This window comes from Amblyomma mixtum, chromosome 10, assembly GCF_055824585.1.
Source record: "Amblyomma mixtum isolate Tamu chromosome 10, ASM5582458v1, whole genome shotgun sequence".
Taxonomy (NCBI): domain Eukaryota; kingdom Metazoa; phylum Arthropoda; class Arachnida; order Ixodida; family Ixodidae; genus Amblyomma; species Amblyomma mixtum.
Genome location: NC_143021.1, coordinates 15,958,781 through 15,972,242, shown reverse-complemented (window position 1 = coordinate 15,972,242; position 13,462 = coordinate 15,958,781). Strand labels below are relative to the sequence as shown.

The following is a 13,462-nucleotide window of genomic DNA, read 5'->3' as shown; positions in this document are numbered from 1 at the left end:
GAGAGAAAGCCTAATCATGGCTTGCGGTTCCTGCCTAGAAGTCGTGCCCTCAACGCCGAATGCCTTCTGTACTCGTACTTCTTCCCGCGTGACATCCGTAAGTGTTGTATCTTACAGTGAAGCTTGTAGAAGCTGGCGCAGTTCTTCTGGGACGATCCCTCGAATGACTTCCCGTAAACTGTGACCGGTTGGAAGAAATTTGTCCTGGCTGGTGGCAGAGAAAAACTGCATCTGTAAACCGTATTGGTTAGCTGTCTAGTCCAGGGTTTTCTCGGTCGTAAACGCTACCGTGGTAAATGAGGCGACGGTCTTTGGGTGGATAACGTACGATGCCGGAAAACAGTCGCTCCTTGACGACGGGCGTTGAGAGGTTGGGTTTCTTCTCATCGATGATATCGACGGCGGTGTGGCGTATCTGACTCCCTCTTCCACATAGGCGAGGACGGGCTTCTACGGGAGCTGGATCCGGGACTGGGCTGTGCTACGCTTCAGCGAAACTATAGCACATAGAATACCCTAGTGGATGTTTACATTATATGTAAGAGAGCCTCGTCGCAGCGGTTTCTGTATGGTGTTAAAGAACCGGCGAAAAAAAAAGGAATTCACATTTTTTTTTTGCCAGAACGCTGGTTTCAGTGCAACATAAACCATTCAGAAATACATCATGAATTCAGCATGTATGCAAAACAAATTGATGAGGATATAAACAGAAAAACACATATCACGTGTTAAACAGAAAATTCGTGGCCAGTTTTCATCACCATTACATCAGAAATTGAACTAAGAAGTCAGGAGAAATACCCGATGAGTATGATGTCTGAAATCATTGACTTTTTATCGGAAACTCATCACAAATTTTTTAAGGGAAAGGCGCCCGTGTGCTATGCGATGTCAGTGCATGCTAAAGATCCCCAGGTGGTCGAAATTATTCTGGAGACCTCCAGTATGGCACTTCTTTCTGCCTTTCTTCTTCCACTCCCTCCTTGTCCTTTCCTTACGGCGTGGTTCAGGTGTCCACCGAGACGTGAGACAATTAATGCGCCATTTTTCCTTTCCTACAAAGCCAGTTATCTCTTTTCCTGCTACTGTACACAAAGGAAAAGGGAAGGGAGAGAAAGGGAGAGGTTTTGTTTAGTTTAGTTTGTGGGGTTTAACGTCCCAAAGCGACTAAGGCTATGAGAGACGCCGTAGTGGAGGGCTCCGGAAAATTCTACCACCTGGGGTTCTTTAACGTGCACTGACGTCGCACAGTACACGGGCGTCTAGAATTTCTCCTCGAAAGAAATTCAACCGCCGCAGCCGGGATCGAACCAGCGTCTTTCGGGTCACACAGTCCCTGTGGCGCAGTGGAAAGCGCGTTAGACTTTTAATCCAAAGGTCCGGGGTTCGAATCCCGGCAGGGATGACGGAGAAAGGGAGAGGTAGAGTCCAAATGGAAGGCGATTATGTAATAATACACTGAGATGCCCACGCATACACAGGATGGCACCAGTTCCGGGCTGGTTTTAAAGAGCAAAGTAATCTTGCTTGAGATTCGTAGACTCGTCCCATATTAGTTGAACCTCCTCACGCGGTCGTACGCTTCTAGCCATTCTTTCGCCTTCTCGTTAGGCAGCCATTTGAAGAAAGATGGCTCAAGAAACTGAAGAACAACTGCAGTCAATGACTCGGTTGTGACAAAAAATTACGAAAAAGAAATGTTCTTCTGATACAAATCGACTAAGAACCATGGGCTTTCAACGCGCGGGCTCTGCTACGGGTGCTTCCTGGGGCTTCATTTTTCAGCACGCTAGAAATGCCAAGAGGAGATGGAAAGCTCAGCAGACGAAGAAGGGTCGGCTTGCGAGGTACGAATTTCACTGCCTCATTGGAAAACAGAGAACGGCAGCGTGTACTGAGTTGGCGGTGGTAGTGCCAATGGATTTAGTGGAAAAATAAGTAAAATGAAACGTGTCCGCCGCAGAAAGTGCTGAATTGAAAAACTCCCGGAGGAATTAAAAAGGATACATTCGAGAGGCAGCCACAAGGCAATGAATTGACCCTACGAACACGGTGATGTAAAGCGAAATTCAACAAAAAGCTGGCGCGGGACTTGAATGCATGAAATTCGGCATTCGGAAGCGCCTTTTGCAGCTTAAAGTGGTAAGCCGATGGTAATGGCGTGTGGTCGCACAGATGACCACATGCAGAGTAAGTAGAACTAAACGGAGTGTCCCGGAATTGAAACCGAAACCTCTTCGTAGCTCCTGCTTTTGACTAGGGCGCTTCGTTTTCCTTACCAAAGGAAGCTGCATCGAGGCACCCAAGCTTTAACCTTCCTCTGACCCCTCCTTGCGTCGGCTCGTGCAGCAAGCGCAGTGCGGTCTTGACGCTGAAGATTCCTTTCCTTAGCTTCGACGGCACGCAAAGCGGGGTCATCACGCTGCTTGGACGCCGCGTACTGAACGGTCTTGGCGCCGACGCCTATTGGCCTCACGTTTTACTGCGTGGGGTCTTCAAGGGCTCTCTTGAAGGCCTTCGAGCGCGTCGTAAACTTTGCGCACCACTGCGCTCGGTCATCGTCAGCTTTCCCATTTCACCATGGAGAGGAAACGCTACGCAGCCGCCCAGGCAGCCAGACAGCATGTAGTACTTTGAATAAATATCGCACGCTGAAATCACCAACACAGGAAGAAATCTGTAATAAGGGAGTAATTACTCATTGACATCCATCCGAGCGCAGCCATACGGCTACAAAGGAAAGCTAATGAGTAATTACTCCCTTAATACAAATTTACTCCACCTTAGGGGATTCCCCTAAACATTGGATCAACAAGAAGAAATCTGTGTTCATGTGTTGGTAATTTCAGCGCACGCTATTTAAAGATAATGTACCAACTTACCCGCCACAATGTCCTATACTACACCATGTACTACTGGCGCTAGACCGGCGCCGCTCTGGAAGGGGAGGACAGACGCATGCGAAGCAGACAGTCTATAGAATGCCTATAGACTTCTGTCTATAAAGTCTATAGACTGTCTATAGACAAATCCTAGAGAACAGTCTATAAGCAATACAAATGCCATAGACAGTCTGTAGACAATGTATAGATTTAAGGCCATACACTTTTAGTAGACTTTTGTCTATAGGCAGTCTATAGACTGTGAATAGACAAAAAGCAATATCTATAAGAAGTCAATAGAGTCAATAAAAAGTCTATAGACTGTCTATAGACCATTTTTGTAAGGGGGCGGCTGCGCGGCGCCGAACGAGCTTCTTTTGATACTTCACGGACTTCCTACTTACGCAACAGCAGCTGTGGTCGCCTCATCTCGCGCCATTTACCCCCCCCCCCCCCCCCCCCCACACACACACACACACACATCATATCCCACTTCAGCGCTTTCTCGCAAGGGGGTGACCTGTGCCACTGGGCGCACGACGTGCGGAGGTGCGTTGTGCGAGTTGCGCCACACGTTCTCGGAACGCGCGCACAGCAGCGGGGAAGCACCGCTTCGGGTCTACAGATGGCTCAGTGCGGAACTCTTAACTGGAATTATGATGAGGAAATTCAGTCGCTCAAGACGCCTAGTGCCCGGGATGCATAACAGGCGGTGTGTCGAAGCAACAAACTCAATGTAAAAATAATTGGAAACCTGGCCAATGCAGACAACGGTGACGCATTGAGCAGACACTCGTTCCCCAACGCCGCTTTTCTTCTGAGGAAAAGTTTCCACAGAAGAAAAGCGGCGTTCCGGATACAATTTTTGTTGTGAGGAAAAATCCGTTCTGCCGCTTTTTCTAAGAACATTATGTTTGTACTGCAGCAAAGACGCATTTGTTGCCGAGAAAATTGCATTTAGGAACGTTTCCGCTAATTGATTTCAACTTGTGACGTCCTTACTAAAAGGACGCCAGCATACTCGCTTTCGAAATGAATGAAGGCGTATCCCAGCCTCTGTAATTCGCGCCAAATACTATCGACGCACCCCAGATTACTCGCGAAAATTGTCCGCGATGGCGACTTTTGTACTTTTTCTACCTTTTAAAAGTCCTGCTTCACTAAAAGCAGTGTCTGCATCGTTGCAATACGGTAGTTCATCGATTCGCGTCAACTTCCATTTCTCCTCAGGGTCACTAGCGCGAGCTTTGAATTTCGACCTTCGATATGTTGCGTATTTGCGCAACGCTTGCAGAAATACCTTCCTGCTGTCACTTGCAATCGGCGTACAAGCAGCGAAGAAGGACTTGTTAGGGGTCTTGGCATTTTAGAGTTGGAGATAATATATTTATATTTTAAGCGATCACTTCAGTTAACTTAGTGCTAGGCTAGTTGGTTCTGAACACCTTATTTATGGTAAAATAGTGCTATGTCACAATAAAAAAATAGCACCATAGCACAACAGCACAACAGCACAATAACCATCGTATATGACTCTGTTCTTTTCTGAGGAAATACGCCAGTTTACGGTAGTGTTGTAGTGGGTCTTATTTTTTTCGTGTCCCTGTGGTTGTCAGTGAGTGCATTGCGTTATTATAAAGAAATAGCCAAGTGCTGGTGTTTTGCTGTGTAACGGGGCTAAACTCAGGGAAAGCTTTCGCCATGACACAGGCTTTCCGTTGTCAATGTCTTAGACCTACACCCAAGTCTCGGATCCACAGCCATTGTGGCAATCTATGCAACCGCAACGGCCACTGGGGGTACGTCGTTACGCGGGTGGCGGCGGTGGTGACGTGACCGGATGTCACGCCAGCGAGTAGACCGTCAGCGGCTCAGCGAGTAGACCGCGCACATCCGTCGGGCTGAGGGTTCTGTAAGACAGTTTTCGCTGCAAAACTGGCTCGGTCCTGCATGCAGGAACGAATGGCATGAAAAAGAAAAAGAAAAATGGCGGCATCACCTGCCATTGATTCTTCGCCGGCACATTTCACACATGCACTGTAGGGGACAGAAGTGCCCAGGACACAGCCGCTGGCTTAAATACATAGCTACGTCAGCAGCGTCACCTGGAGGTCCGAGAATGGCACGCCCAATTCGTCCGCCAAGGGCTGCCCGTCTGAAAGCCCTGCTCTGCGTCCCTAGTGGTTAGTCTGAGAAGCAGCCCGAACGATGAGTCGGCTGTAGCTGGCGGGCTTCTCTCATAAGCCGGCGGCAACCTCCCTTTCTTGTTTGGACTTTACCAGGAGCTCACTTCTACGTCCTGACAGAGCGTTGATTCGCGTATCAAGCCGATACAGGTCGCAACAAGCCAGTCCAGGGACATTCTCAGACGACCGCCCCTTCTAGCAGGAATGGTCACGGCGATACAAATATACATCACCGGCAGCGATACATTTTAACGCGACAGCGTTTAAGGTACCGTTCAGCAGAGAACACGGCGTCGTAGTTGGCGAGTCCGGATTGGTCGAGAGGGTCATTCCGATTATTCTGATACATTCTCATCATCATCATCATCATTTATTAGCCCTTAAAGGTTATATAAAGGGGGGGGGGGGTGGAGGGAAGGTGTTACAGGGGTGTTCAGCAGTCATACATGAATATAAATATAGAAGGAATATAGAAATACAGAAAAAATATAGAAAATATAAAATATAGAATAGGAAAAAAAAAGAGTAGAACAAAACGAAAAAAGACAAGAGTAACAAATTCAACTAATCAAGTCATGGCAGAGTGTGGCAGAAATATAAACAAAAACAGATTACAACTTTGGAAGCAGAACAGGCTGGTCGGTTTGCAGGGCTTGGAAGCTGCAGGAAAATTATTTTTCGTTGAGATGGTCCCTGATTACCTGATTATTAGGCCGCAACATGACTGAGACGTCCTTATGAGATGTAAGAGTTTATAGTAAATGATTGCTCTGAAAAGAAAATTGGGGTAATTACAGGGGAATCGAGGTTGTGATTCTTGGGCAGTGAGTAAGACACGCACCCACGGGCCATCAAGGCACGTTCATTCGACTTGGTCCAAGGGAGGCATTGTGTGCCTTGCCCGACAATGTCCGCGTCTGCGTCGTGATGTGCAAGAGGACCTCAGCCGCTGAAGGCAGTCATTAACGCTACCCCGTCATACCCTTCATCAAGGGCGTCCGCAGAACTTTTTCCAGGGGGGTGCACCCGATGGCCGGGTATGGGGGAGGCGGTAGGTTAGCACCAAAAAGGAACTATTTGTGGTCTAAACTGCGCACATGCAACAAAAATTAGAAGCAGCAAATCAGTGCTAGGCTTGGAGAACAAACATTAGAATTTATTAATGAACAAAGAATTGAACTCAATTAGCGAAATCCGATAAGTTAATATCACCTAAGCGTACTAATCAAGCTGTGTAGATATTTTCTACTAGTGCAGAAATAATATCGTAATTCCATGGGGGGGGGGGAGGCAACCGCCCCCTTGCCCCCCCCCCCCCCCCCTTCCGGACGCCCATGCCCTTCATTGACCAGAGAGGAGTGGCAGACGACACTGCTAAACTGCTCTGGAATGGAGGATCGAAGCTGCCAGTGGCAGCTTCGATCAATGATGTCCCGGATAAGGATGTCACCTAGCTAAGTGGGGCATCACGCCCGGCCTTCTCAAGCTTATATCAGTAAAAGTTTATCCTATCTGCCTGCCTACGAGGAGCTTAAGCGTTCCCCGAACATTTCTGCGGGCGCTCGCGCTTCATTGGCACTTGAGTCCTCGTCGTAGTACAGAGGGCAGAACGCTTGCCTATAACACGTTCTGGGCGTGTTTCGGACTGAACCCGCGATATCTAGCGATAACATTAGGTTAAAAATAGTCTGGACGTAAGCATGTTCAGTTAAACTCGTAAGAATTATCGTCATTTTTAGCCTTCCTGGTGGCAGCGGTTTTGGGAGCTGCGGAACACAGTTCGGCTGTTCTACACATGCGTTTTGCCCTCTGAACATATCCCTGATCTATAGCAGGTCAAAGCTGAAAGCGACGTTACACAAGAAATATGAGCACTGCTATTTTTGGCGACCGATGAAGACAACAACATAAGTAAAATAAAAATATAACAGATCTAACAGATCTGACGAAGTGAGTATTGTTGAAAATATATCACAAGTGTCTCTCCCTTTCTCTTCCTAGTGGTCTGGGCAAATTTTCTTTTTAGATCTCCTTCCTGCCCATTCTCCCCTTCGTCACTGCGTAGGTGTCGACCATACTTTACGGTACTATGTGAGCAGCAGTTAAAGTTGTAGTTGGGGCTGGTTAGGTGGCTGACTGACCTTGGCTGTTGGTAGCCGTGCATGGATCTCTCGGCGCTGCGTGGCGTTGTTTTATTCAGGTCGGCCAAGGACGTCTTTATGACGCGAATTCCGCGTAGAGCAGAGCGAGACGCGTGCTTGGAAGCACCTCCGCTGTGGTTCACCCCTCACAGGCGCTCACGTCGCGCACCAGGAGAATAAAGAGGCGCCGCTGTGTACGCCAACTTTTTAAAACAGGTTTCATACATCGTGGAAACTCCAGAAACTGTTAGCATCGCTATCGCCTTGGTTAATGTTGGGCTGCGAACTCGTATTCGGCTTCTAAAACATCAGCGTCGCTGTTGCTTCCCGCTGTGAGCAGGTTAAATTGTTTTAGGAGCACATCTTTCAGGTCTTGATTCAATGTACTGAGTGCTTGGTTGTACTGCAAGCGTGGTTAAATGTGCGTGCCTGCGCGCGCGCGCGCACACACACACACACACACACACGCACACACACACACACACACACACACACACACACACACACACACACACACACACACACACACACACACACACACACACACACACACACACACACACACACACACACACGCACACACACACACACGCACACGCACACGCACGCACACACACACACACGCGCGCGCGCGCGCACACGCACGAACGCACGAACGCACAGAAACGTGTATGTGTGCAGGGTTGGTCAAAAGTTCCCTGAGCACTGCAGTCAGGTACTTCGGGCCCCCTGTACTCAGGATCTCATAGGTCAGGATGACACTGGTCGTCACACTTCTGAGAATTTCAGCCTCAGGGATGTCGTAAATGCTCAACTACGAGGTTCTATAGCAGACCTTATGTCTTGAATACTTCAGAACAACCCTGTACATACATAGATTGGGGCAGTGAGCATCACCTTGATGGTGTCCAATCCCAAAGGCGTGTAGGCCCGAAAAGAATGCCGGCACTTATCCGGAATCGCACCGTTCTTCTCATGGCTCCATGTTTAATCTTCTTGCGCGCTGTGATGTCAAAATGTGCAGTCCAGCGCTCCCGGCAGTGCGAAGGCCACTGTCTTGACGTTTCAGCTAAGTCGTTCCCTTCAGCCAGTGTTTCTTCAAACGTTAAAGATGATTCAAAGATAGAAGAAGCATCGGCGGTTTGGTTTGGTTTGGTTTATGGGGTTTAACGTCTCAAACCGACTCAGGCTATGAGGGTCGCCATAGTGAAGGGCTACGGAGATTTCGACCACCTGGGGCTCTTTAACGTGCACTGACATCGCACAGCACACGGGCCTCTAGAATTTCGCCTCGATCAAGATTGGACCGTGTTGTGCCGGCGCTCACATTTCGCTGGCTGGCCTCTCTAGAAACCAGCGCTGCGCGCCCGCCGTTGCTCAAAGCAGGCCCAGACTCTCTCGGGCTCGCAGCGTGAATCACCCGCCTCGCCGGCGCCTGGCACGGACCCTTCCTCCTTCCCCTCCTCTCCGTCAGTTCGAACAGCTGCGGCGCTTCGCCGGCCGCCCGTTCCCTAATTCGTCTAATTTGAACGGTGGCCAGTGCCGTGATCTGATTGGATGATTTGAACGGCTGGCTGCCGCAACGAACACCGGGGGCTTTAAAAACGGAGCCGCGCTGAACCCGAGCGGCAGACGGGCAGCAGAAGAGCCATCACGCCGGAGCTACGCTCGCCGCCGGGGCCGCCCTTCTTCTTTGTGCTAGCCCGTGGTGCTCTTGGCCCTTGTATCATGTAAAAGCCCTTGTACATACTGTACATAAAAGTCCTTTGACTCACCGTCGCCTCGACCGTTTCTTGGCTCGGAGGCTCAGTCCCAACAACCGCCGCGGTGTTTTTGTTCGTTTTGCAGCCAGCGAATTAGTTGTCGCCACCTCGAGTGCTGAGACTTGGACCAAACCAGGCTGCATGCCGTTGCAGGGACGGAATGCGCTTCTTTTTCCTTGTAACGTGTGCGCATATTTTGAGCGGCGACGGTGCTCAAAGGTGAAGGCACGCGGAGGTGGCGGTTACGTAATACGCGAAGCAGCAGCTTGCACGCGGCTGCTGTAAACCCGCTAACGCGTTATACGCCACATTAAACTACCCAAGCAGCCCCCGCATGGTACTCGCGGCTTTCCGACACGCAAGCGTAAATAGGGGCGCCTTTTTGAGGCCACGTATTTTCCGTGCTGTTTTCATTTGATCACGCGTTCGTGGCAGTAAACACTAGAGTCGCGGAATCATGTAACGATTTCCAAGAATACCTACTCTAGATCCTCTGCTACCTGGATTTCGGTCAAGGAGAGGGGGGTGTCTCTTTAAGCCCTGGTCAAGGCGCCTTCAATATGTGAGCTGCTTCTCTGGCGAATGCGTTTACTGAGGGAAAAGAGGCGCCTTTCGGCCTTCTGGGTGAAAACTAAAACTCATGTAGCGATCTTTCTGCTTTATTTTTTTTTTTACGCTGTCACCCCATTCAGCCTGCTTGGATGTCTCTTCCTCGGATTCGTACACACGGTGACGAAGTCTTCAGCCTAATGCTTGGCCCGTGTACTCAGAATTGTTTTCAACGTTCATCTGCAACTGAACAGCCCGGTATAGATGACAATATAGCACTTTCTGTGTACACTCATTTTTGGGAGGGTACCATTGCGGAGGTCTGTATTCGCGAGAAGAAAAAATTGATGCCAACCGTAAGGTGAAATCGGTGGGGGTTAAGGTAAACATAAATATAGCGTGTGACAGAGGATGCACAGAGGGCAAGCTGACACATTTTTCATTTCGGAATGAACGAAACATAATGAATAAACCAAAAACCAAGTGAAAGAAATTAAATAACTGAAATTTCGCTACGTCTGCGTACACACAGCGTGATGGCAGTCAGCGGGCGAGGCACGCAGCAGCCTGATTAATGAATAAAGAGTTCACGTGGTGAGACCGTGAGGGCTCTTCACAGGATGACTAGAGGCGACAATACTAATTTGATACTAGTTAACCGCTTCAGGAGTAGGGGCACCTGTACCGGAACTCGTTCACCAGTCTGAAACCTTGCGAAGGCTTGCGCATGCTTGATTTCTCGAGGTTGCGGATAGTAAGGTAATATTAACATGATTTCTGTGCCAGGAATAACACACTTATTGAAGACATACGCATGGCTGCGATGGAAAGATTTGACGCAGGTTCTGAGGTATAGGTACGCAGCCCCATCAGTGTTTCACAATAATTCGCATGAATGCGATCTATCGCCTGTATAGTTATCGTGGCGCTTCGAAAGGAGGAAGATATCCTTCAAGCATTTCTAATCACCTCTTGGCGCACCTCCAGAGACAGCAAGGCGCTAACCATTGCGCGTAGGTTGCCTCTGGCGACAAACTGACGACCGTTTATAGTTACTTGCTCAAGGTCCACGTGATATGCACCTGGAATTAACGCTATCTTTAACCGCATGGTTGAATTCATAGAGTAAATGAGATTTTCAAAACCACGAAACTGCCTAGCGCCGCCCTTCCTTAGGCTTGTGTAATGGTCTGGATAATATTCGTTGCTCTTTGCTTTTTTCGTTTCCAATGCAGCCATAGCAATAAGTTTAATTGGCCTCATCAAGGCGCACGTAATGTTCTCCCTTACGCCAGCTGCCACTTTCCTTTTGCAGGGTTCGTCTTGTGACGCGCGCTCAGGTCGGAGGCGTCACAGCCGATTGCATCAGCGTAGCAAACGCATCAGCGGCGTGACTCTGATCAAGCCAGCCACTTCACACCTTGAAGCTCTGTGACTGAGTGCGAGGAAGTCCGCGAACGAGCCTCGTTCTGGTGCATTTACGCGAATTAGCGTGGCATTCAGGCACTGTACTTGCGTCAGAGAAGGCCAAGGTTATTTTGTTTCTTACGTAGGACTCCATACCCACACACTCTGCTAATGACAAGAAGGCATCAAAAGGTTGAATCCTTCACGTCTAATAATGCAGGAGCAACCAATTTTACGCCCGCGTCCGAAATTAGAACACCTAAATGAAAAAATTAATGAGCAGACAAGGGTAGGGAAATGAGGAGCTCGTTATGACACATATCAAGGAAGTCAGCAGTCGGATATCACAGAAAGCGTAGGAGAACGCTTCATTTTTCTGTTTTTCTTGTTAGCTTTAATGTATGGTGGTGATAAATGAGAAATTAATAGTGTAATTATTTTATGGCTGATGTACTTGGACTAGAAAGTAGATGAGCAGCAACCATATACCATACGTCAGATCCGAACCCACAACCTCCGAATTCTTAGTGCGTTGCTTTAGCTTCACCAGTAAAAATTAGCATCGAAGTTATTGAACATGTTTACACTTTGCGGTTAATGTTTTGTCAATATTGGTCATAATTCGGATAGATTTAGTTCTGTCAATGAGTTTCTTTCATGCGCCGCGGTGGCTCAGTGGTTATGGTGCTCGGCTACTGACCCGAAAGACGCGGGTTCGATCCCGGCCGTGGCGGCTGAATTTCTTTGGAGGAGAAATTCTAGAGGCCCGTGTACTGTGCGCTGTCAGTGCACGTTAAAGAACCCCAGGTGGTCGAAATTTCTGGAGCCCTTCACTACGGCGTCTCTCATAGCCTTAGTTGCTTTGGAACGTTAAACCCCACAAACCAAACCAAACCAACATCTTTCTTGTTAATTTTTCCATCCATCTTTTCCTGCCAGGTCACTGCAATCGCCTACTGCAATGTTTAAACCCCCGATTCAAATAAATTTTACTTCGGCTGTATTTGGTCCAGATAGATAAAGCATGCCACGACTTGTATATTAGTTACAATAATTCGAAAACTTTTTCTGGAAACGACGTAACTTCCTAAGGATATACTACGGCCGGTGTACTAACTAATAATGTACCAGACAACTAAAAAAATTGGTGTGGCTCAACTAGGCCGAGCCAGCTTATACGGAGCGAACGGCAACCAAACCAGTGGCCGAAGTCGACTCGGAGACGTAGGCGCCACCGCGCCCTTTTCCGCTTGATATACTCTTGTTGCATGAGCCGCTGGTTCTCCAGACATATACATACTATCACTTTAAAAGGGCGCAAACACACACGACCACAAAGTACAAGAGACGAGACACAAGCGCCTTGTGTCTCGTCTCTTGTACTTTGTGGTCGTGTGTGTTTGCGCCCTTTTAAAGTTATCAAATATGAACCAACTTGCCCAAAAAGAAGTGTTAATGAAGTAACATACTATCACGTTGGAAAGAAACGCGAACAGAGTGGAGCCTACGCGCTCCGCTGTTCGAATTTCTTCTGATGGCGCTTTTACCTAGGTCGTAAGAAAAACATGTTAGAGTCTTCCTAGAATGCATCACGAACATCTCTAGCATCTTTTTGCTACCACTGAAGGAAAATCGTGTTTAAAAGAAATGCGAACAGTGGAGCGCCTAGGCTCCGCTCTGTTCGCGTTTCGTTCTATCGTGATAGTACCTCCCGTTCTTCATCGGCTACATCAACTAGAGAAGCCCGCCTTCGCATCTTATCTCTTGGCAACGCGGCTTCGTGACGCTCTCAGTCGCAGGGATCGCTAGAAGCAGCCCGGCGCCTGCAATGCTCAGTCGAGCATCTCGTCCCGGTGACCGCCTCTGGTTCCGTGTATCTGCGGCGTCAAAGCGGCGAGCGCTGGCCTTTATCCGGCAAGAGCGAATCTCGATCGTGGTTAGTCACGTGACACAACTGCCCTCCACTACGGCGTCGCTCATAGCCTTAGTCGCTTTGGGACGTTAAACCCCATAAACCAACCAACCAACAACTGACGAGAGTGAGCGGTCGAAGCGGCGGTCCACGCAGCTGCGGAACGAGCGGTAACAGCTGCGACAAGTCACGCGGTATGACGTCACAGCCATACCTGCGGCGAGCCTCCGGTCAGGGGTCAAATCCAAGCGTCATTTGACCTCAGCTTTGCATGCGAGAAGCGGAGCTTTTCGCTCCAAAACAACGCGGAAAGGACGCAGTTTTCATACAACTCGCTTCGAGTGCGCTTGAGCAAAAAAGTCTTCTTGGAGGTCTTCTTGACGCGTTGATTCCGCCAAGCCCGATGGTTTTGATGGTGACCTGGGAAATGGGAGTTGACGGCGCCACGCCAACTCGTTGGGTAGCTGGGAGTAATTACAACTTTCATGCGGCGACCGAGATCAATTTTCACGCGACAGACTGCTAAGAATTGCCTGCTGGCACCGTAGTGATTCACACAGAAGCCAATGTGCTTTGTTCGACACTCTTGAAAGAAGCAGGCATGGCAGAGACGTGTCTGCAC

General features: G+C 48.8%; 1 non-coding gene across 1 annotated transcript; it reads left to right on the top strand.

The window, feature by feature from the left end:
- The first annotated feature begins 1,332 nt into the window (after nt 1-1,332).
- TRNAK-UUU (transfer RNA lysine (anticodon UUU)) lies at nt 1,333-1,405 on the top strand. Its single transcript has one exon. It is a non-coding gene; the product is annotated as a tRNA-Lys (tRNA).
- Nucleotides 1,406-13,462: the final 12,057 nt, after the last annotated feature.